General features: G+C 37.6%; 1 protein-coding gene across 2 annotated transcripts in view; it reads left to right on the top strand.

Annotated features, from left to right (window-relative positions):
* Positions 1-13,192, top strand: part of KCNH7 (potassium voltage-gated channel subfamily H member 7) — a 2,626,261-nt gene that overhangs the window by 1,467,271 nt on the left and 1,145,798 nt on the right. The gene's annotated exons all lie outside the window — the stretch shown is intronic.

Genomic DNA, 13,192 nt, shown 5'->3' on the forward strand with positions numbered 1-13,192 from the left:
TACAGTCTGTTTTGTCCACAGACTGCTTCTTTGCCCACCAGTTATGCCATTTCAGTGACAAAATATACTTCTGATGCCTGTTACTAATCAAATAAATGAATAAATACATAAATAATGCCCAGTACTGTGTTTCAACTTGCTACCATTGGACACATACAGTGCAACCCACTGAAACCCCTCTGTATAGACACACGTGTGCACATACACACACACATCTGCCAACCAATTAAAGCCACTTACTGTCTCTGCACACCTCAGATGTCTGATTTTGTTTAATTGCATGAAGAAATTTATAAGTTATGGCCACAGTAATTTATTTCAACTTGGTGATATCAGATGCATAATGCAGAAGTCATTAAACCCCCCTTCAAACACACACACACACACACACACACACACACACACACACACACACACACACACACACACACACACACACACCACAGCCACTTTAAAGACAAAGACTGTGCATGCATCAGATGTCGCACTGTAATCAAATGAATGTACACCTAATGTATTTTGCTTTGATGCTGTCAAATGTGTCACAGTCAATTATAGGCCTCCCTCTGCATACAAACACACACACACACACACACACACACACACACACACACACACACACACACACACACACACACACACAGTGCACACATGCAGACACAGATATCCAAAATCATTACATTTATTTAATTGACTGCCTATATCTCAGATGCCTAATTGTGATAAAAAAATGAACAAATGTACAAATAGTAACCACAGTAATGTACATTATCTCTGTCCCGTTAGATATATTCAAGCACCCCTTTGCAGTGGGCCTTCACATACATGCAAATACACACAAATACACACACACACACACACACACACACACGCACACACACACACACACACACACGTATTTGCCCACCAGTTGCAGATATTCAAGTAACTGATTTCTCCTTAGATGTTTAATTATGATCAAATAAATGAATAAATGTATAAATAAGGCCAGAATAAAGTATTTCAACTTATCGTTGTAGTATAACCCATTACACATATAGACAGATGCAGTGCATTAATTGTACTAGCCCCTCAACAGACAAATGCAACTAACTAGCCAAGAAATACGAACTCAAAACTCTCAAAGGCCTTGTTTTATTCTTGCAGCCACTGAAAAAAATCCTTTTGCAAAATAACCCTTGCAAGGTCTAGATCACAAAAAGTATAAAAAATGACAAGCTAATTTCTTTTAGGAAACCAATAATGACTTGTCTTATGAAGAGAAACAAGCATTACTGCTTTATAAATCCTGATAGCGCTACATTCATCTAGTTAAGGTTTAACACAAATATTACAGCACATCTGTGTTCTAACATTGAATGAAACAAAAGCACTATCATGTAAACAGTGTAAATAAGCACACATTTGTATTACCTTCACTACTGCTGGTACACAAAATATTGCCATCAAAATCCTGGGGGAATATTGCATACGTTTATCTGTATCCTATATCTCTAGTACCTAATTTGAGCACCACAAATCTAAATGACATGTCATTTACTAGGTAGCAGAACTGCATGCCTTGTTGACTTGACTGTGTTTTATCTGTGTGTTACTGAATTAAAAACATATTTTGTACTGAAATGTCCTTGACAGATAGCCTGGGTCATGGCTGAAAAGAGTCCTTGGTCCAGCTCATTTACCAAGTTAATACATGAAGAATAAAATAAAAAAAATAATAATAAACTTTGACAAAAATCTTATGTAAACGCTTTATAGGAGGATGATGAAGTTATTTGTAATACCCAACAGTGAATTAAAGCCTAATTTCAAGCTTATGCTAGCTATATAAAAGATACAAATTTCAAGCTTATGCTAGCTATATAAAAGATACAACTGAAGTGCATTTTATAAAGTTTAGTCAAAATCCTATACATGTATAAAAAGCTTACATGCCGTATGCTTCTCTGTGCTGTTTATTATATGTACAAATTCTGAAATTACTGCAAAGGTGTTTGAGCAAGTGAATACAAAATTTAGTCAACACATCACAAACTAACAACTCTAATAAAAGTAGCACAATTTCACAGCGATCTCCCATCAGACACCACAAAAGTGATGAACAGATTCAATTATATGTGCACAGATGCACCTCTGTGTGAGCAATATTGTATAAGAAAGATGTTAGGAAATATGAAAATTGCTAAAAATTAGTAGAATACTAAAGTATGTGAAGCCTGTGTACAGATACGATGGGCTTCAGTCTTTTGCTGCCTTGTTTGAAAGTTCCATAATTTAACGGAATGCAAATTTTATTTTACTGCGTCTGACTTAGCAGAGGTGTTTGCTATCTCTGTGTACTTTATATATCTTGCGTGTCTGTATTGGTCATTTAAGCTTCTCTTCCTCATCTTCCTCTGGAAAGGGGTTTTATTGCCCAGATTAACTTTCCTAGTAATCAAATGCAATCAAATAAATAAATAAGCAAATTAACCTTTACTTGCTGCCTAATATTCTTTAAATGTTTATTATGGTTCAGTCCTTTCACTAGCTGTTACATAGAACTCACCAGTGGAGAACTTGACAGGTTGATGGACAACTGTCTGATAGATAAGAACGTGAGCATCATGCTTTTGTAATAAAGGAGGATGAGCTGCAATGGAGACGCCATCTTTTCTGTAAAATGGTGCAAGGGTTTGTGGGACTCTTCTTGTCAGCGGAATATTTGGTAGTGTCATATGACTGCCATTTCACATTGATTACGTCTTGGAAATGGCAGTTGCATGGCCATTTATGTACACTCTCTGTGATGTTGCTCAGCAGTGAAGCTGCAGCTTGTGGTATTTGGGAAGCTGGTGGTAGTGGTCATTACTCATCTGTGAACTCATTGTGTTAATACGCACATTATTAAGCTCACCACAGAAGTTTTACACTTGATCACTTTATGGTGACGTACCATGCATGATGTGAAAGTCTGTAAGAATTGTTGTAGCATTTCATTAGTGCAACATATGCAATGTATGAGCTTAATATAAAGTAATCAATACATGTACATGCATTTATCATAAGCAGGCCCTGGAATGAATACTTATTGTATATATGTGTATCAGTATTTGTCTGTCTCTCTATGAACATGAGGTCAGTTTCTTAGAAATGTGTTAAACCATTTTAGTAATTACCTTTTAGGTAATTTGTCATGTTTCCAAGTCAACTAACTGAGGAATAGGTGAATGGGCTGTAAACAGCATTAACCCCTGATGCTTCCATAGCCTGCTGAATGCTTTTAGATTGCTCTTGATTTTAACTGCAGGTAAAGGTTATTGCATGCAGAAATGTTATGTACAGGAATATAGATACTGTAGCAGTACGTGAGAATATGAGATGAATTTGGGATAAAAGATTAATATGGTCACTATTGCATAAGTAGGAGTAACATGACCCAATGACTAAGACTCAGAAATGTAAGCTGGCACATTGGAATAAAGAGGCAACTCTCATCTGTAGTGCCATCAACCTCAGCTTATTCACTAGTAAGTGAGCTGCCTATGGTTGGCTCTCTTCATTTAATGGAGGAAGAGGACAGTATGAGTTTTTATAGGGTGTAACAACCCCAGGGGCTCTCCTTATCTATGAAGGGAAACAGGGATGGAAGGGCAGACAAACAACAGCTGACCATGCAAGTGGAAACATGAAAATGCTTCATATTCAAAAGTCACGGTTTGTTGGGTGATGGAAGGAAATGTGGGCAGGGAAAGATTAAACAAAATGATTTTGCTGACTAATGACTGCTGACATTTGCTTTCCAAATATATCACCCCTACAGGACACTAATGAGGCAGGCAATGGACACACCATTACCATTCTTTTTGTTGGAGAGAGAAAATAGACTTGGAAATTCAAACACTGCAACAATGTCAGCTGACCTAAATTTACAACTTATTTTATTTTGGACTTCAGGTATATTTATAAATTAGCATTCATTTGTTTTCCAGTTAATCCAAGACAAAGTCATAAAGAAGCAAGAACCTTTGAAAGTACTTAGTGGGCCCAAGGTACAGAAACTCATCGTAAGTGGACACCAATCATGATAGGAATCACAAATACACACATACAGACACCCACACATGCACACAGACAAACACACTCACAGATAGACCACACACACACACACACACACACACACACACACACACACACACACACACACACACACACACACACACAGACTCAGCCTCACGACAGGTTTTAGGTCATGGATAAGATGCATACTGTCCACACTGATTGTCTGAACCTTGCAATGGAGTCCCACACTATCCACCATGCTGGAATTATTGACAAACATTCCCAAGTCAACATTAATCCATGTAATGTAGCAAGCGGTTGTTTCAGTTAGACCATACAAGGAGCACTACAGTGCTCAAATATGACTGCAAATGCAATACCAGCTTCTAAAGCCAGTATTGCACTAAGAGTGATCTAGATGATGGATGGCCGATCACATCATGCCCTCTAACCCTTCGTGCTGGGGCAGTAACCCCTTTCACCCAGCCCTTACTACATTACTGATTCCTTGGTGGAGACTGTGAAAACCCTCACTCTCAATTCAGAGCAAGAGCCAGGGATTCCTGACAGGAAATGCCCCTTACGAAAGAGACTATTCTGCATCCGGGTATATATCCACTCAGCCACTTTGACAGGTACACTTGGGATAGGGCAGTATGAAAATTTACAATCCACCCCAGATAGATATCTGAATGACTGCCCTCCAGGTCAACCTTTTCCCCAGTGAAAGGGAGTGAATGCGTTGGGAGGGGGTAATGATTAGCAGACAGAAGAGAGCAAACAGAAACAAAAAAAAATCTACCCATGACAGAGTAGAAGTTTTCCTCCAAAAGAAAGTACTGACTATAAATATTTATAGTTTGAAATTTTCAAAAAGGAAACCTGTAGTCCAGTAATTTGATTTGGCTGTTCTCATTTTGTCAAAACATGGTTCACTGAATTCTCAGAATTCTCTAGCAGAAAAAATAAAAATATGTGCATACTTAAAGAAGCAGAGAACATGGAACAGATGGTTTCCATTAGAAATAGTACATGCAGCATTTATGACAGCAGACTTGGAAATGGCTAGTGTCTCATAGTCACTGGTTGCTTTTCTCAGTAGCATAATGCTTTAATTCATTGGTGTCCCTCTTGATTAATTACATTTTTTACCAATGAAATGGAGTTAGTATAAATAATTGCATCTTATAGTTAGGGGCAATCCCCTCTACACTTCCCATTGTATGGACTTTGATCCCCTCCCCAATCTTTATATATGCTGACTTCAAGAACACACAAAGTCAAAAAACAATTGAATGTTGTAAAACAAACAGAAAGTTAATTTACTTTCTCTTCTCAGACTCTCGTGGTGAAAATACAAGCCAAACCAAGTTCTATCAACAAAAATGTGCAGTTGTTGTTCTATGATGCTTCCTTCAGCAAGCTGGCAGACCGCATAGAGGTTATAACATGTTATAGAGCTCTGCCCTCTAGTCTAGAGCTTGATTCTGTCAGCTTCCATTTGCCTATTGTGCAACTTAGAGCAAGTCACTTAACCAGACAGTGCTTTAAGATAGTTAAGAAATTGCACTAGAAGTCTTGGGCACCATATGCCTAATAACTATCTATAAAGTGATAGGAGTAAAATGTCAACAATCAGCTACAGTGCTTGCAGCCAAGCCGCATACTGTTATCAGTTGACTCCTATGCTAAAATAACACAGCAATGTAGCCGCTACCTGTGTCTGCTTGCTGTCATGTGTCTTTTTAACTTCACTTATACTATAACCAAAATCATTATCATCATCAGCCCCCATTTTTCTCCATACACTGCATGGGGTTGGGGTGTCAAATTAACTGCCTCTATCTCTCTCTCTTAATTCAGTGCTTCTCTCCTACCTTCTTCAACACTTATGCCTGACTATCTGAGGTCTTCTCTCACACAATCCATCCATCTCTTTGCTGGACGCCTTCGCTTCTCCTTATCTTCTTCCTGTCTATTTCAAATCTTGTTCATCAGGTGGTCTTCTGCTTTCCTGCCTATGTGTTTGAACCCTGGTAATTTGATCTCTTTGATCTTCTCTGCAATTAGAGCTACTTAAGCTTCTGCTGAAGTGTCCCCATTTCTTCATCCACCCGCAGCATGCATCCTACCACCTGTCTCAAGCACTTCATCATCCTACCACCTGTCTCAAGCACTTCATCATCCTACCACCTGTCTCAAGCACATCATCCTACCACCTGTCTCAAGCACTTCATCATCCTACCACCTGTCTCAAGTACTTCATCTTCATCACCCCTAGCTTTCTCAGATGCTCTGCCTTTACTCCCCAGGTTTCTATATATACTAGTATTGATCACACCGTTGTCTTGTACACCTTACTTTTCAGTTTCTTTGGCATCCGTCTGTCATAGACTACACCTGACAATCTGTGCTAGTTAGCTGCAGCCCCTCTAATTCCAGCTTTGACCTTCTCATTCAGACTTCCCTTCTGTCTCAATTCTCGTCTTCTTCTGATTTCCCTAGTTGGGGCCATTACAGCTGTTTTATCTGTAGACAGTTTCATGCAGATTGCCTTCAGATTTGCATTACACTCCACTTCCTTATCATGTGATGAAGTTCTTGTTTAGAGTCTGCCAGCAATGCCACATCATCTGCCTACAGCAGCTTTGTTGATCTGCCTACTCTGACTTGTTTGCTAATGTAATCCATCACCCTATGAATCGCAGTGAGGGAAGAGCTGGAAACTGATGCACACCAGTTCTCACTGGGAACTCCTCTGTGAGTCCCAACACTGTTGTATTTGTGTCACAGGGTCCTTGCACATAGCTTGCACTAATTCTACCACTGTTGCTGGGACTTTGAACCATTGCAGGACTGACCAAAAAAGCTTTCCTAGCACATTGTTATACACTTTCTCCAAATCTAGGAATGCCCAGTTGGACTCTTTCCTCATCTCTAACTTCCTCTCAACTATCTGTCTCACTGCAAATATTGGCTCAGTTGTGCTGCATCCTGATCTTAATCCAAACTCTTCGCCCCCCAACCCTGCTTTCTATTATTTTGCATATCCATTTATCAATCCCCTTTTCCAAAACGTTCATGCAGTGTGACAGGGGTTTGATTCTCATTATCGCCCATGTTGTGAATGCTCCCTTTGTTCTTGTATGTTGGCACTAGAATGCGCATTCTCTAGTCATCTGGGCTACATCCTTCTCTCCATACTGCTATGGGTACCCTTTGGTGCCATTTCTCCAGTAACTCACCCAAATCCTTGACCATATCTGCCATGAACTCATTTGAGCCTGCTTCTTTTTTTTTACTTCATTTTCCTCAGTGCTGTTCTTACTTCTTCTAGGGTGGGCTCTTCTTTTCTCATTGTGGGAGAGGCAGTTACTGTGGGGTTTTCTTCATACAGACGATGCTAGAAGTTCTCCTTCCATCTGACTTTGATATTTAGTAAACTAGTGAGCAGGTTGCTTGCAGCATTCCTTATAAAGGTTGTCTAATGACTGTCTTCTCTATCCTTCTATCTTTGCCAATAGAATTTCTTTGTTCCATCTGCTGAGTCCCTTTCTTGAAACTGGCAGAGTGCCGCTGATGCCTTGTTCTTTTCTATTGCAACTGGTCTATTCCTTCGTAGCCAGGTCAGTCCTTTGTATATCTCACTTTTTTACTGCAGTCCTTTAAATGGATGATGGAGTAACCAGAAGGCAATTTCCACACTCTTTATCTGATATTCTACCCAAATGGAAACCTTTTTTAGTTTGTCATAGCTTTCACTGATTTTTCCCTTATATCTCCAAATGGTTTTCCAGTGCTTTGCTTTTTTATCTTTGTTTCACAAGCTGTTAATTCATGAAACACCACATGATGCACTATTTTTCCCTTACCTGTGCTCTTTTTTGAGTTGATAAATGATTTTTGGTTTTATACTCAAGTAAGCAAACAGATAAATGAAAACAAAAACCAGAAACCTATCACTGGAACAAACTATTGGTCTGCACTGCAGTAATATGGCAAGCATGCAGACTGTGTTTCACTTTATCGACAGTAGCACCAAACTACACATAAAAAGTTTTAAGTCTGCATGTAAGTCCTTTGCTGTTTCTTTCTCTTTTTTTTTTTTTTTACTCAATGCATACTGCAAAATAAAGGTTTTCAGATACATTTTACTCTAACAGACAATATATTAAAATTCCCCTTTCCTAGAATCAGATCAGGCTCAAATTGCCAAAAGGCTTTATTAAATCTCAATGGTATTTATTAAGAACATCTGAAATGGAAAGAAAATCAGAAATTGCTGTCTGGGAAGTGAACCTAGGACACTACCTCCACCCAAGAAGCATTCTGACACTGGACCAACACAGAGCCTTTGGGATGGTTAGGTACCTAGGCTCTCCCATGTGCAGTGTCAAATTACCATTTTTTCTGTTTTTATGTGTTAGAGACCTGATTATATAGTTTGATGTGAGAGACAAACTGCTACATTTTCAGTATCAGATATAGAAAAATCTCTGACAAGTGGTATAGACTCATATATACATTTTTATAAAATTACTTTTATGGTTATGAAGGAGTGCACAGTTTTCTAGCTGTATCATATTTCACCTGGAAAATAACAAAGCAAAGTGAGTAAACCACAGTGCAATAATGCACTAGTAAATAAACAGCACATATTATAGAAAAATACTGTTATTAGTGTTTTTGCTAATTGTTCTAGCATAGCTATAACATGTACTGCTGTAAATGTTTATATTTACAATTATGTTATTGTCCATTAGTTTTATGCATTAGTTAACATCCCCAATCAGTAATGTTAAACCTAAAGGATTATCATTAGGTCTCCAATCATAAACACATTATTATGTGTTCTTGACAGGCATATAGAAATTCACCTTGAGAGAGAAGCTTGAGATGTGAATCAGGCATCCATGCCAAGAGCACATAATGTAGGGTTACAATCAAAGACCCAATCATAATTCTTTTTAATGCATAGAGCTTTATCTGCGCCATCTGCTATAGGTTAGAGAAAAAAAAACATGCTACACCTATCAGCTTATTTGTTTAGTTTTATTGGGCAGAACAAAAGATGAAAAGCAGGGGAGTTTTTGCATATTACTCTAATTCAATTAAAATATTAATAAAATGTCAGCTTTTGCATCAATATCTGTTTATGACCATAAAGAAGGGTTTAACTCTGTTTCTGGTATTTCTGACTGACTGCAATCCTCATTGATTTGCTAGAAAATCAATCAAGTTTATAGAAGATAGGAGTTTAACTCAGAGGCACTTCATAGGCAGGCACAGCAGGCAGAAGTGACACTCCTCCAAACAAACATATAACAGAAACGTATAACAAAAAAACACACTCCACACCAGAAATAAAGAAAAGCTTTACTGGTGCATCCGTACTCGGCTTTCACCTTCAAGGAATAATCTTACACTCAAACAGCTTGAGTTTTATACACCATGTAATTGAATAATCTATTGCACATTCCCAGTTAATCAAACAATCAATTTGTTCAAAGTCAGTGTATACATAAGATTCCCTACCTTAATTATACATCTCTTGCACAATATTTAATATGTATACATGCATAAAAACAAAAAAGCACATAATATATAAAAAATATGAAATATACTTCCTACCTACTACATAAATAGTACCCATAAAATTATGTCAATATGAACATATGCTACTACAGAGAAATAACTACAAAAACAAAATGACCAATTCCTATATATATATATATATATATATATATATATATATATATATATATATATATACATGTATTTTTCTTCCAATGTAATATGGTAATTATTTCAACTAACATTCAAATTGATATCTAAATTTAATCCCTTAGGGTATAAAGTGCCATAATTAATAATACTTTTAGTTTCCAGTTGAACCAGTTTATCTACAAAATCATCACCCTGACAAAAATAAGGCTTGGCTAACACACTGAAAAAAAGAGAGGACTCAGAACTTTCATGACATGTGCAAAAATGTTGAGCAACTGCACTCTCCATCCTGCCCCTTCTTATATCACTCAGATGTTCCATAATCCTCTTCTTCACAGCCCTTTAAGTTTGACCAATTTACCACTTTATTATAGGACATCCACACCCCAGGATGTATATAACCCCACTGGTATCACAATTATAATAATCTTTAGCCCTGTAGGCTTTGTTGTTTATTGTAGTTCTATCTAAATTTGTTATTCTATTACAGACTCTACACTTACCACAGGGGAAACTGTCTATTCAACCCTTCTTCTCTAACAACATACCCGTGGACAATAATTCTCTAAGGTTCTTAAACCTACTGTAGGAGAAGGTGGAACTACGTGGAAAAATGTCCCTAAGTTTAACATCATTAGTTATTATGGGCCAAAATCTCCACACTAGTCCTTTAAGGATTTCAGGAAAAGGAAAGTATATATTCACAAAAAAAAACAACTTATCTAACTCCCCATCACTTTTTCATCTGTTGCCATACCTCATATATGTAATTCTTTGTCCACTTCTAACATTGTGTGTCAAACCAAATTTATTTAATACTTTATTTTTAGCACTACTCGAAATTTCAGGATCATAGCCTCTATTTAAGAGTTTTTGTTCAACCTTCCCCATTTCATAACCCAGCCCATTCAGATCAGAAGTATTATTGGTTATCCTCAAAAATTCCCCATATGGCAAAGATGTCAGTAGATAAGGAGCATGCATACTATCTGCCCTAAGAAAATTATTAACTGCAACAGCCTTGGTGTAAGGGTGACAAACTATCTGGCCCCACTCAGTTAAATAAAATTCTAAATCTAAATACTGCATGCTTCCCCTACTGATATTATAAGTGAACTGTAATCCTAACCTGTTATTATCCATTTCCTGCGGTTGGGTAGGCATTCAAAAGACATGCGTAAATGGGCGTGCCTTCGTTGAAGGTTGAACGTCGAGCTGGCACCTCGGCGTTCGTGAAAATCTACTGCCAATCATTAGTGGACTGGAGTTCTGCTGTGGCAACCCCTAACCAGGAAAAGCTGAAAGCCATCAACAACATTATGCATTTCCTGCACAAAATCCTGAAACTCATGAATATCACCTTAACAAATGAATATTAAATCAGCAATATATCTTTTATATAAGACGACCTTCCACTTATAAAACTCTGTATTGTAAATGTAATTCATTTCAAAGTGATTCATGAATAGGATGCCATAGGCAGGGGGCAAATGAAGCCCCCATCACAGTGCCTTCCTTCTGCAGAAAATGTTAGTTTCCAAAACAAAAGCAGTTATGTGTGAGTGAAAATTCCAACAGTCTGATAATGAAATCAGTGCATGGTCCTTCCCCTTCTACAATATTGATGACTTCCAAGCCCCATTTATTTTTAATATTTGTATAAAGGGACTTGACATCTACACTAGCCCAATAAAAATTCTCAGGCAAATCCATACCAACCATTATATCTACCAACTCCTTGCCATTCTTTATATGTGACTGGAAAGGTAAACTTTAAGTTGACTGTCCAGAAACAACCCTACATTTTGTAAATAGGAGCCATTGCATGAAACTATAGGTCTTCCCGGGATTCTCTAAGTTCTTGTGTATCTTAGGTATGGTTCTAAAACGCATCTTTTGGATTCTTAAGGGACAATTTCCTTACATCAGAAGCATTAAGAAAAACCTAACCTTTCCCCCCCTCTCTAAAATATCTAACAAAATCATTTTAAACTCTTTTGTAGGGTTGTAGGACAACTGCTGATTTACAGATGAGTCCCCTAGTAAGGCCATAGTCATATTATGGTATTGCTGTGATGACATTAGCATCCAACTGCCACCTTTATCTGCCTGTAAAAAGGTATATTTATCAGTGTTCATTCTTAACAATTGCAAGGCCTCCCATTCAAGCTTAGTTAGATTATAGTGTACATTACTTTTTTTAAATTTTTTGTACTCTAACTCCATTTGCTGACATAACACATTTTCAAAAATAGAAATACTCATGGAGACCTTAGGGGACATAAAGGTGCTTTTATAAGGAACGTTCAGTAACTGGACTTTACCATATCCAGTGTGAAAACAGACAACATCAGATTCAGTGGAATACCCACCCATAACATCTTCATCGCTTTCAATTTCCCCAACATCATAATCATAAGCAGACAGGTTCAAAAGAGAATCTAACTCGTCAGTACTTACATGCTGTTCACATGAGGAACCATTTGTTGGAGCTATGTTAATATTGCCATCATTATTAATCCCATTTTTAGTATGTTTAAAAGCTCTCAAATGCAATTTACGACAGAACCGAGTAATTTCAAACATCAAATCTGCTAGGCTGGGTATAAAAGTAGGGATACATTTTACCCCTTTATCTAACAGATTAAAAATATCAGTATTCAAAGTCCAATCAGTCAAATTTACAATTTTGAACTGTTCTCAACTGGAAAAGTCCAACTTCCAACGTACCCTGGATCAAGCCCTTCAAGAATTATTTCACCTCTGTCCCGACTTTTTGAGGCTTCTGACGTACCTCATTCAGGTCTTCAAAAGAAATGTTTTTTTTGCTAGAGGCCATCTCACCTGAAGAGATCAATGAATCTCGACCTTCCAACTCCTTGCTGCCAAAATATTGTCTCAGGTGCCTTCCCCTAGTTTCCTTCCTTTGCCACAAAAAAATCATGTTACTCTTGTAATCGCCAAGATCACACTGAATTTTACCTTTCTTCCATAAGGTGACAGACTCCTCCACCTTCTTCACCTTATTTTTAATATCATTTAACTTAGAGCTTTATCTGCTCCATCTGCTATAGGTTAGAGAAAAAAAAACATGCTACACCTATCAGCTTATTTGTTTAGTTTTACTGGGTGGAGCAAAAGATGAAAAGCAGGAGGAGTTTTTACATATTGCTCAAATTCAATTAAAATATTAATAAAATGTCAGCTTTTGCATCAATATCTGTTTATGACCAAAAAGAAGGGTTTAACTCTGTTTCTGGTATTTTTGACTGACTGTGATCCTCATTGATTTGCCAGAAAATCAAGCAGGTTTATAGAAGATAGGAGTTTAACTCAGAGGCACTTCACAGGCAGGCACAGCAAGCAGAAGTGAAGCTCCTGTCATTTGTTGGTCGGCACTGCAAGTCCTTACCTCCTAGAGTGA

This window comes from Protopterus annectens, chromosome 6.part0 (genome assembly GCF_019279795.1).
Source record: "Protopterus annectens isolate FY-2018-M chromosome 6.part0, PAN1.0, whole genome shotgun sequence".
Taxonomy (NCBI): domain Eukaryota; kingdom Metazoa; phylum Chordata; order Ceratodontiformes; family Protopteridae; genus Protopterus; species Protopterus annectens.